This window comes from Agelaius phoeniceus, chromosome Z (genome assembly GCF_051311805.1).
Source record: "Agelaius phoeniceus isolate bAgePho1 chromosome Z, bAgePho1.hap1, whole genome shotgun sequence".
In the NCBI taxonomy this organism is placed as follows: Eukaryota; Metazoa; Chordata; class Aves; order Passeriformes; family Icteridae; genus Agelaius; species Agelaius phoeniceus.
Genome location: NC_135303.1, coordinates 46,363,010 through 46,373,492, shown reverse-complemented (window position 1 = coordinate 46,373,492; position 10,483 = coordinate 46,363,010). Strand labels below are relative to the sequence as shown.

General features: G+C 49.9%; 1 protein-coding gene across 3 annotated transcripts in view; it reads left to right on the top strand.

Annotated features, from left to right (window-relative positions):
- Positions 1 to 135: 135 nt before the first annotated feature.
- CORO2A (coronin 2A) overlaps positions 136 to 10,483 on the top strand; it is a 62,947-nt gene continuing 52,599 nt past the window's right edge. Inside the window, exon 1 of one of the 3 annotated variants that reach the window (XM_077171950.1) lies at positions 136 to 1,735. The gene's annotated coding sequence lies outside the window, so the exon portion shown is untranslated. Of the gene's footprint in view, positions 1,736 to 5,160; positions 5,669 to 5,870; positions 6,014 to 10,483 lie in introns of those variants that run through there. The other 2 variants (XM_077171948.1, XM_077171949.1) reach the window with 2 other exon arrangements.

The following is a 10,483-nucleotide window of genomic DNA, read 5'->3' as shown; positions in this document are numbered from 1 at the left end:
GAGGGTTGTTATAAATTTCTTTTCTTTTGTGTCTTCCTCAGCTCTTGGTTTTGCTCCACATTTATTGGCTGAGGACCATCTTTTCTGGTCATATTGATAACCAATCACTTGTGGTCATTCTTTATTAAACTGTGGTGAATGTGGGAATACCTGCAAGGCCTATAAAGACCTACACCTTGGAGCCAAGCTCACATGTCCTCATGGGCTCTCATCTATTTTTCTTCTGCTTCATAAACTTCAGTGGTACTGAACTTAGGTCACAAAATTGCAATTGGGCCAGACACAAATCCCTCAGGCCCCTGCAAGACCTGTGGTGACTATCAGTCAGTGCCATGGGTGTTTTGAACCTCTTGGTTACCTCTGCATGAAGTGCTCAAGAATGATTTGTGCTGCCACTGACCACTGTTGTGGCTGGGAAACAGTTTGACCTGGTTATGCAGCCCAGCAGCTCCTTCTGCCTCTGCTGGTGCCTGTGGTAAAACAGGCATCTTTCTACTCAGAACCAGTCTTTGCTGAGCTTCGCTGTTTGCATAAATTACTTATGAAATTAAGCTTTCTATCTCTGCATTAACCTCAACCTTAAGATACCAGCTCCAACCCTAAAAAGGATGGTTTTGATTTCCACACCCACCCTCCTCCCTATGATGTCCCATTAACTTGTAAGTTCACTTTGTTGCAGGATCTTGTGGCCACCAAAAGTTCATAGGGTTTGAGAGGATAAATTAGTGGAGTGGTGCCAAACACATAAAGCCAGTGCTGGCTCAATAAGTCTCTGAGCTGCCAACAAGAAGATGCTGTGAAGCTTCCCTTTTACACCTCTTTTTGGCCTGGCTGGCATTGGGCTTGCAGGATCTGCACCTTCATATGCTGTGGCTAAGCTCTGTATTCTGGCGTGCTGCCAGAGTGGTAAGAAGCACTACTGGGGAGGTTGTTTTTGGTTAATGTTTAGTCTAAGCTTGAGCTTCTCGTCAAGGGTGAAGGTGAGAGCTAAGGGGCAAGGCATTTTCCGTGGGTAGATATCTACACCACCCAGTAGCAGGAACTATACCACAGTGCTGAGTTTCTTTTCCAGTCTGCAGGCTGGGCAACCTCCTGCCAGACACAAGGCCTCAAGCTTGCTCTCTTCCCATTTAAGAGCTCACTTGTGGCCTGAGAAAATGCTGAGACTTCTCCAGCCATCTCCCAGTGCTAAGAGCTCCTTTACAAAACATTAGCTCTAGTTTGTCTAGGGACATGCCAAGTGCAAGAAGACAAACACTTTCCAATGACCGAGCCACAGTGCTGGAGCTGATATAATATAATGCCAGGTGAGATAATTTAACCCCTTTCCTAAGTTCAGTGAGAAGCTGGGGCCTGCAGGGAGATGCTAAATCATGAGATTATCTATGTGCTTTCTGTTGAACTTCAGGAGCTCTCCAGGGGGGAAAACAGTACACTGGGTTAGTCAGTGGAAGAGAAGGTATTGTAACCATGACACATTTGGGGTGAAATGTACCGTACTCTACTGCAGCTAGATGTTTGCTTTGGTCACATGGTCCACTACCTTTGAGATGAAGTCCTTATTTCTCCTTGTTATTAAATGACAGCTTCCTGCAAAGTGCAAAGTCTGTCTTTGAGACTCCAGCTATTGGATCAGTATCTGCTCTGGTTTTGAGCTTATTTTTTATGACAAAGAACCTCTGGCACATTCTGGTGTCAAGCTGTTCGAAGCTTGGAGACTTGGAGCAATATCAGGGTAAGCAGAATTAAATTTCAAGCCCCCTTGTAATACCAAAATTGTACAGATAAAAACTTTCTAACATAGGTTTGAGTATTAGAAAGCTGCATTCTTTATTGCAGTGTGCTGGTCACTCAGAGAATCCTTCCTCAAACTGAGTGCCCTGAACATTGGGTAAATGCTCAAAACTGAGAGTTTTTAATCATGCACACTGATGACATACTCATTGGCTATCCCTGATTACTTGATGTATGTGTATTACTTTATTTTACATAGTTGCACACCTTATTGGAAGTCCCTATATGGTTCTTTGGGGTTTGTCTTTTATGTCCAGTGTCCTTTTTAGGTGCCTGTTCCTCAACTCTCATTTTGAGTATGTGCAATATCATTGCTTTGCATAACTTCTGCTTTGTCAGCCTTGCAAAGCTAAGCTGACATAGTGTTTGTGTTTTGCATGAGTTTTTTTGTCTACTCCTCCAAGACTATATTGTTCCCTTTATTTGATAAGAGTAAAATGCTTTTCTGTTCTACTGTCCTTATCATTTGGGAAAAAAATAGTACACAGCCCAACATCACAATTCCATGCTGAAAATAATGCCTACATATTTTTCTTTTACAGAGTCATTTTGTTGGTAGAAAAGTATTGTCTATGGGCAGCATTTTGCAGGGAGGAAAAGTTCCAAAACAAAATTAAAACCAATTGACATTTTTTTTCTGCATCTTCCAATAACATTTTTCAACGTCATAAAAGCTATTGCACTTGATGGGAAATGCCAATGCCACAAACTCTGAAAAGGCTTCCAGTTTTGGCACTACCATTGCAATGGTGCTTTAAATCAGTCCCAAGGCTGGTAGGTGTTGTGCCCTCCATGCCACCTGCCCGCATACCTGTGGCACAGTTAGTTTTAGTGAGCTGCATGGGGCTGGAAATAATTACAGTAGGAAAAATAGGAACCAGTGAAGTTTTTGTTAAAGATGAAGCTAATTGGTCATAACTAATTAGCAGCTTCCTCCACGTGTCTCCATCCAGAGCCATGTCAGGCCCCTTGTCCTCTGCAGGCAGGGATAAAGAAGAGTTCAGTGTTTGCTGCAGTGTCTCCCCTTCAGTGCAGATGTACTGGGCTGTGTCCTGGTATAACTTAGCCTTGAATTAAATATACCTGAGGATATCATATTGGCAAACTGGTCATGCCTTTCCTGGAGTTGCAAGGCATATCACTGTGCAGAAAGTTAGTTCCCTTCTGTCTCTTCTCATCCAACTCTCTAAATGCTCCATGCCAGTCAGGACCTTGCTCCCAGGGAGGTATGCCCAGCTGGATGAACTGCTTCATCATTGCTGCACAGACACCATGAATGTGGCCATGCTATGTAGCTCCTGAAATGCAAACCAGCCACAACAGGTGCCAGCTCTGCTCTTCCAGTGGCTTGCACAGGTTGAGATATTGCTCATGGCTAACAGGAGTGTTGTTCTGTTGCACTGCTGTCAGGCTCCCCTTCATAACCAACTCTGCTGGAGTGGTAGCTTTCCACTTCTCACTATTTTGCATGGGCCAGAAAGAGATGGATGGGATACCAGCCTGCCTCTTGGCCTGATTTCTGGTACCTAATGGTGTGGGATGGCAGAGAGTTACAGAACATGCTGGTCCAACTTCTGCTGATGGAACTCAACAGAAAGCACAAACATGTTGGCTGCTGGAGGCCCTTTGCACAGCGGAAGTGTTGTGTGGGAGAGCTCTTTCCCAAAAGCCACTTCTGTGGACACAGGCTGTCAGCAGCAGTTGCTCAACCAGGCTCTTGCTGCTGGATGACCAGTTGAGACATCTCGGGGAACACCTCAGAGATTCACCCCAATCACGAAGGACACCCCAGGCCCAGCCACCAAGTTTAAGACTGCAAAGGGGACTTGGGAGCAAAACCATTCACTTTGTCAGCACCTAATACAGCTCTCAGGAATGGCACTTGCACATGAGTAGCACAGCCAGATGCCTACAGTGGACAGAGCTGTAGGTGAAAGAAATCTTTCCCCCTAAAGACCCTGAACAAAGATGTCTTTGTCTCTCTGTCAGTCCTGCATGCAATCTTCTACAGTTTACTCAGGGTTGGAGCACAACATGTGTTAAAGGAAGCACTGGAAATCATCTATGCATGAGTACCTGACCTGTCTTGTACCTCTCCATGGGAAACATATGTGCACATACTGGAAGGATCCTGAGGGCTACCAGAAGTCATCTCAATTCCTGTAGGCATGGCAGGCCCAGGACAGCTGCTGCACTAGCAGCCACAATTTGTGTCCACAGGAATTCCTTCCTGTGCTCCATCCATGGATATTGCTTCTCCACAGTTGTCTGGTGGCGTATCTGCTGAAGTGCCTCAGTCTCCTGGGATGTCCTGGGCTGGCACCTGGTAGCAAAGGATGAAGATCACTCTTGGTGGTTGCTGGTTGGTTCTGAAATTCTGCTCAACACCCTTGAAGCATTCAGTGATCTGGTCCTTTCACAGGCATCATTTTTCTTCTCCAAAAGGACTTGAGGTGTCCTGACAGATGTGCTAATGACATCATACATGCAGTCTCTTCTTTTACTTGTAGTGTAGGGGTCTGTAGTGAGGAAGTGGTCGCTGGGTTGGTGGTTGTGATCTCCCCTTGATGGAATTATCTTTCAGCTAAGGACAGCAGTTCTTACTGTTCCAATGATTTCAATCCTGCTATGTTGCCTGTTGTTGCTTCGGTTGAGAGTGTTTGAGACATTTTTTTGGAAGGGTTCACAAGGCCTCTACCCCTTCTGTCTTTGTCTACATGTGCTAAGGTTGATATACAGCTTCTTGATAAATAGTACTTTGCCTTGAGGAGTTAATAATTGGTAACAGCATTCACACTATCATTTGGGCACGTATGCTTTTCTGTTTGCTCATTTACACTGATCTGCAGCATCTCACTTGTGAAGGACAGTGAGTCTCATAGTCTTGTCACAGCTGCTAGCTCAGCCCAGAGCTGCTCTGCCACCCAATGAGTGATGGGACTAAGGTATGTAGATGAGCTATCTGTCTCAGACTCTGATTAATCAGACAGGACCAGAACAATGTTAGCTGAGGTGGTGACCTGGCAAAAGAAACCTCTGCTATTTGATCTTGGGTGCTGCTGTCTACTTACCAAGTTCCTTATTCAGGGCACTGAGGAGTTTTGCAGTGCTGCCAAGGTACCAGCTCACCCCAAAGTATGAGTGTGAGCTCTGTGAAAAGCTTTCTAAAGCCATATGCCATCAGTAAAGGGCCTGCAGCTTTGGGCCAGTCTCTCTCCATCTGCCAGGGACTACTGAGACAGCCAGTGGCTGCCAGCTAAGGCTGGCACATTAAAACTGTTGCAGGGGTGTGTGCAGTGTTCAGGATGCGCGGTACCTGGTGGGCACAGAGAACTCAGAAGCTCTCTGAGCTAATGCAAGGCCTGTGGCACTTACTGCAAGTGACGGCAACGTCCTGATGCTGTCGGGTCGATCTCGTAAGGAGGATCACGCAACCACCTTTCACCATGTGCCTCTGGGCACAGAGTCGAGGACCCACCTGCAGCGGCGATGGTGACGGCGAATGGCACCGTCATTGGCTCGGGTGGGATGGCTCCCAAGCCCAGGGATGGCTCCCAAGCCTAGGGTAGCGGAGATGCACCGGAACACCTTGCTGTGGTTGTGGAGGGGCTCTCCCCGTCTCGGCACCAGGACAAACCCTCGCTGGCCACGGGAGGTTGCGCCCAGGGGCCGGGCACGGCCGCAGACCTGATCGCCCCGATCAGGCTCCTGGGAGCTCCACGGGGCCAGCGGCAACCCCCGGTGCCCGCCGGCACCTCCCGGCTGCGGGGCGCGGCGCGGGGGCGGGCCGGGGCGGGGACCGCGGGCGGGCCGGGCTGGGCTGGCGCGGCGCGGCTCCCGTGCGCACGTCCAGACCCCCGTGGCCAGCGGCAAGGTACGAGAGCGCGGGTGGTGGTGCGGGGCGTGGGGCCGGGGCAGGCGCGGGCAGGGCCGGCTCGGGCACCTGCCGCAGCCCAGGGCCTGCGGAGCTCGGCGGTGCCGGGGAGCGGGAGGGGACGCCCGCTCTGCCCGCCTTGCGCCGGGGGTGCCGCAGCTCCCTCCGGCCCCACCCCGCTTTGTGAGGAGCTGGGGCAGCCGCCTGCAGCGGCGGGCACCGACGGCCGGGGGATGCCCTGGGCGCCCAGCGCCGCGGGCCTCGGGCATCCCCCGTGCTGCGGCGGAGCGGGGCGTTCCGGCCGGCCGCGGCCGGGGCAGCCGGTGCTGGTCGCGCCCTCGGCGGGTAAGATTCTCTCGCTCGGCGGTAGCGCCAGGGCTATTCCTGCAGGGATCTGCCGGCGGGGTTTTCTGCGCGGGGTGTGGCGGACTGGCAGCCGGCCCGCGGCGGGAGCCCTCCGACCGGGGGTCTGCAGGCAGCGGTGCGCGGAGCAACAGGGCTTCTTGCCGACCCGAGCCGTCCTGGTGCCTGGTCGGGGAGGCTGCCCCTGCTGCCAGCCCTGCCGCCGGTGGCACGGTTTGGTATCTGTATAACTTCGCTTATTATTTATACAGAAGCCTGACCTGTGGCTGTGTGTGCGATGACTTAAATTTGGCCTCTTTCCTGCGAGTTGTGGGGAATTCGGGTGCTTGATGTCAGGGTAGGTCGCATCTTGCACTGAGCGTGACGACAGCCACATCAATGACTCTCTGGCACCGGGATCCCCTGGTCCCACTTGCCCCTGAACGGGGAACTGGCACCTTGAAGGAGTCTTATTTTCAGGCAGCACAGCTTTGAAGACTGCTTCTTCCGTGGGTCTGGCTTTGATGCCGCAGCTCTGTCAAAGGCCAAGACAGGCTGTTGTGAAGAGATGTGTAACAGACAGCACTTTGCAGACCTATGGCCCGGTGAGGCCAGCTATATGCAGTGTCTGAACACACAGTTCACTTTGCAGGGAGTGGTGCCCTCCTTGTCATGCTCTGGAGCATCCTGTCTGTTCCTGATTTCCATGCCACCCTGCCTCAGCCCCAGCCCTTTTTATTTATACTTTCTAAGAAGATGCTGTGCTGCAGTCCTTGTGAAGGGTATTTACCTGGACAGGCTTAGCCTCTTTTGGCCCCTTGGGTGCTCAAGGGAAGTGATTTCTGCTGAGGATTCAGGGAACATTTGGGAGAAGGTTGACTGATGGTTGCCTTTAAGCTTCTCCAGTGCAGGCTCCCCAGTGGGTTAACAAAGGAGCAGCCTGTGTAGCCCTGCTGTTCCCTTTGTTCTTCCTCTGGCTGTGCCCTCTTTGGAGAGCTCTCATCTCTCCTGGTTTGATCAGAGATAGGGAGTGACTGATGGAGACACGAGGGAGTTCATGTTTTGGTTGTGAACATTTCAGGAAACTCTAGGGCATTGGGAGGCAGAATAGGGGAGAGCTGGTTGCTTCTCAGAGACAGGAAAAAAAGACGTGTTTTCATCTGTGCTGCTGTTATTTGGTGAATTAGCATTATGACATCTATTGTTATAGCTTCAATGAGCTGTGTTTCAAATTCATACAATCTGTTATGCTGTAGCAAAAAATCACTGCCCGTTATCTCAGTAGAGCTGCCTTAGACAGGAAATGTGAGACCCAGGTACTGGACAAAGAGCCACACAATTCTGCTGCCTGCACCCCAACTCTGCCCTAAGTTCCTCCTGGCCCCTCTTCCTCTGAGGCAAAGCATGTGAGCATGAGTGTGCCTGTTTTTGCTAGTCCAGGGGTGAGGGAGACCACTGTCCCCTGCCTGACCAGCAGCACTGATCACCTCCGTCCCGTTCATCCATCTGGCTGCTGGCTGTGTCTGTGCAGCAGGTGGATTTTGTGGTGGCAGGTCAGGGTATCTCCAGATGTTGTATATTTCTCATTCTCCTTTTCTGCCTGGGTAATTACTGCCTGTCTTTCAAGTATGCTGGTTTGTCCCCTCTGAGGAAATTTCCCGCTCTGCAAATGCCAGTAATGGATAATATTTTCACATTTCTGTGTCCGCTACATTTGTTAGTAGCTGGATAATGAGTGGATTTTCAGTTGCCTAAGTCTGTGAGTCTCTTTCTAGGTGTGTTGGTACTGGGCAGGTTGCTGTCTCTGGAACAGGTTTATGGTGCTTCTGCAAGGGGGAGTTCTCTCTTGCCTGTGGGCTGTCTGGACTGCCAGATGCCTAAATGTGGTGTGAGCTGTGTTTTGGGGATGAATAGCTGAGTACAGAGCAGGTCCCTGTGCTGTAAACCTCAGGTGCCCAAGCACTCACTGTTACAGATGCTTAGGGAGAGAACTGAAAGCTTTGGCATATCCCAGAAAAAAAAGGTGATTCTTTGAGTGACAGACGGTTGCCTTGGGGCAGGCTAAGCTGTATTTTATGCATGACCTTGCAGGCTCCTCATAATTTGTGGTCAGTTTGCTGCCTCTGACTTTTTTGTATTCGTTGATCCACAGTGGCTGCATAGCATGAAGTCTTCATGCTACCTTGTTAGATCCTGATTTCCCCAGGCAGGGATTTTGATGGGAAAACTACTGGCGAATGGGCTGTGACAGGGTATGACAGAGACTCAGTGAGGAAACAGTGTGGAGGGAAGCTGTGCCAGATCATTTCCCCACTATCTACTCTTGGCTGGTTCAAGGGGACTCAGCTGGTCCTTAACAGCCACACCCTGTTCTCCACTCTCATAGGAAAACTTTGTTTGAAGTGTTTGCTTCAACAAAAAAGCCCCACAAAATGCCAGCACCTTATCTGAATGTTCCTGACTCCCAGTTATAAACACCAGTGATCTTACAGCTGGCCAGTGGGCTGTCTGGGTGGTTGCTGGTGGTTGCTACTAAACTGCTGCTCGGAGCCAAGGGCATCCCTGGTGAGGCTGGACAGCAGCTGTGCTTTGAAAGAGCTGTGTCTGGCCACCTCTTGATGCACAGCAGGAGCACAGACGGTCTGGTCTCTTGCTCCCGTGGCAAGAAGGCACTGGAGTGGTGGTGTGGTGAGGTGTTTCACATGTAGTCATTCCGTGGCTTCCCGTAAGTGCACGCTGTAAAGCTGCTCTGGCTGCAGAGCTGAGTGAGGCAAGCAGCCTGCAGCACACTGCAATTATGCTGACGTGCCTCCTGCCTCTCCTCAGGAGAAACAGGAAAGACCTTTACATCATCCATGAGACTGTATTGGCTGAGAGATTTTGATACTCACAGGGTTATACTGGCTTGTAAGTAGAAGCTAGACTGGCCTGGTGTTTCCAGGGATTTCCCCTCTGTGGTATTACAGGCTTGCCAGCAATTCCCCATTTTGAAAATACACCCTGCAGGGCTCTATTAGTGTAATGCTGATGCTTACTATTTCTAAAGCACTTTGAAATTCACAAATGGGACTTTCTGACCCTCAGCCAAGCAAAATCCTTTCTAAAGCTTGGAGACATGCTGCTGCCAAGAGTAGGACCAATGATAGTGTGCAGCTCCAAGCCCTGTTCTCTCTTCCCTTGTTGACCTGTTCCCTGCTCTGCTTCACACAGTTTCAGATTTTCCAGTGCACAAAGTTTGGTGTCTCTCTCGCTCTTTCTTCTGAGCATCCTTCTGGGCTCTGGTTTGTTGAAGAGTTTCCTTCCAGTCTGGTGAATAGCCTGTTTTTTATCTCTGTGCCAAGAAACATGGACCTACCTGCAGAGAGGAGGTTGCAACTGATGACTCTGCACTGCCTCTCTCCCTCTGGGGGACAAAGTCACCTAGGAAAATGATAAGGAAGACAGAGCAGAAGAAAATCCCAGCAGCTGTGGTATTTTTATAGCTGAGATTAAGACAAAGTTCATGAAAGCTGATAAGATAGCATCCAGGAAAGCAACAGAGGCCAAACTCCATCTTGTTCTTCCTCCTGCGGTACTGGGAGTTGTGCTTAAACAGGAGAGGAAGCAATGCTTGAGGGAGGGCTCCTCCCAGAAAAAGGTGACTGGGCAAGGCTGTCCATGTCAGGGTTGCATTAATACAGGAAATAGGATCCTCATGACTTGAGGATCTTGTACATAAAGTTCAGTAGGGACAGTCAGAAAAAAAAGTGCGGGAGGGGCCAAGGCAAATACTGGGTTTACTCCCAAGAGCCAAAATTAATCAGTCCTTGCTCTACAAATACCGTGATTTAAACTTGCCTTCCAGAGCTTATGTTAAAAGGTCTGAATTGCTCCTTGGGAGAGTTTGAAATCTCTGGATCCCCTCCCAGCTTTTCTGAGAATCAGTGGTAGGGTGCATGAGAAGTGCTTGGTGGGCAATGCTTTTTTCTCAGACATGGCTCACTCTGTGGCCTGGGACATGGACTGATACAGCAGGTGAACAAGAACATGTGCACAGGTCTGGGAGCAGCAGATCTCTCCCTGAACTGTCTGTCCTACTCCAGCCTCACTTGGATCTTGTTTGGCCATGGGGTGTTAGCATGTAGGACGTTTGCCAGTCTGCCAAAGGACCCCTGAAGGGCTGCCCCTGAATGGCCCCCAGTGTCACACCATTGTTCTGTGCTGAGTCCTGTAGCACCACAGCTACCCTGTCGGGTGTCTGTGCAGTTTTGCCTTCTGGGCTGCAGCAAATTTGACTCTGCCAGTGCTGTTCAGCTCTCAGCCACCTTTCACATGGTTACATTGAGGTTATAACAAGTTATTTAAACCAGTGTTTCACAGTGTTTTCCCTATGCAAGAATACACAAATCTTGAAAAATGTAAACCATATTGCCTTAGAAAAGCATAGCTACCATTTTGCCTGAATTGCTGTCAGAGTTGCAGTGCTCGTTTCTA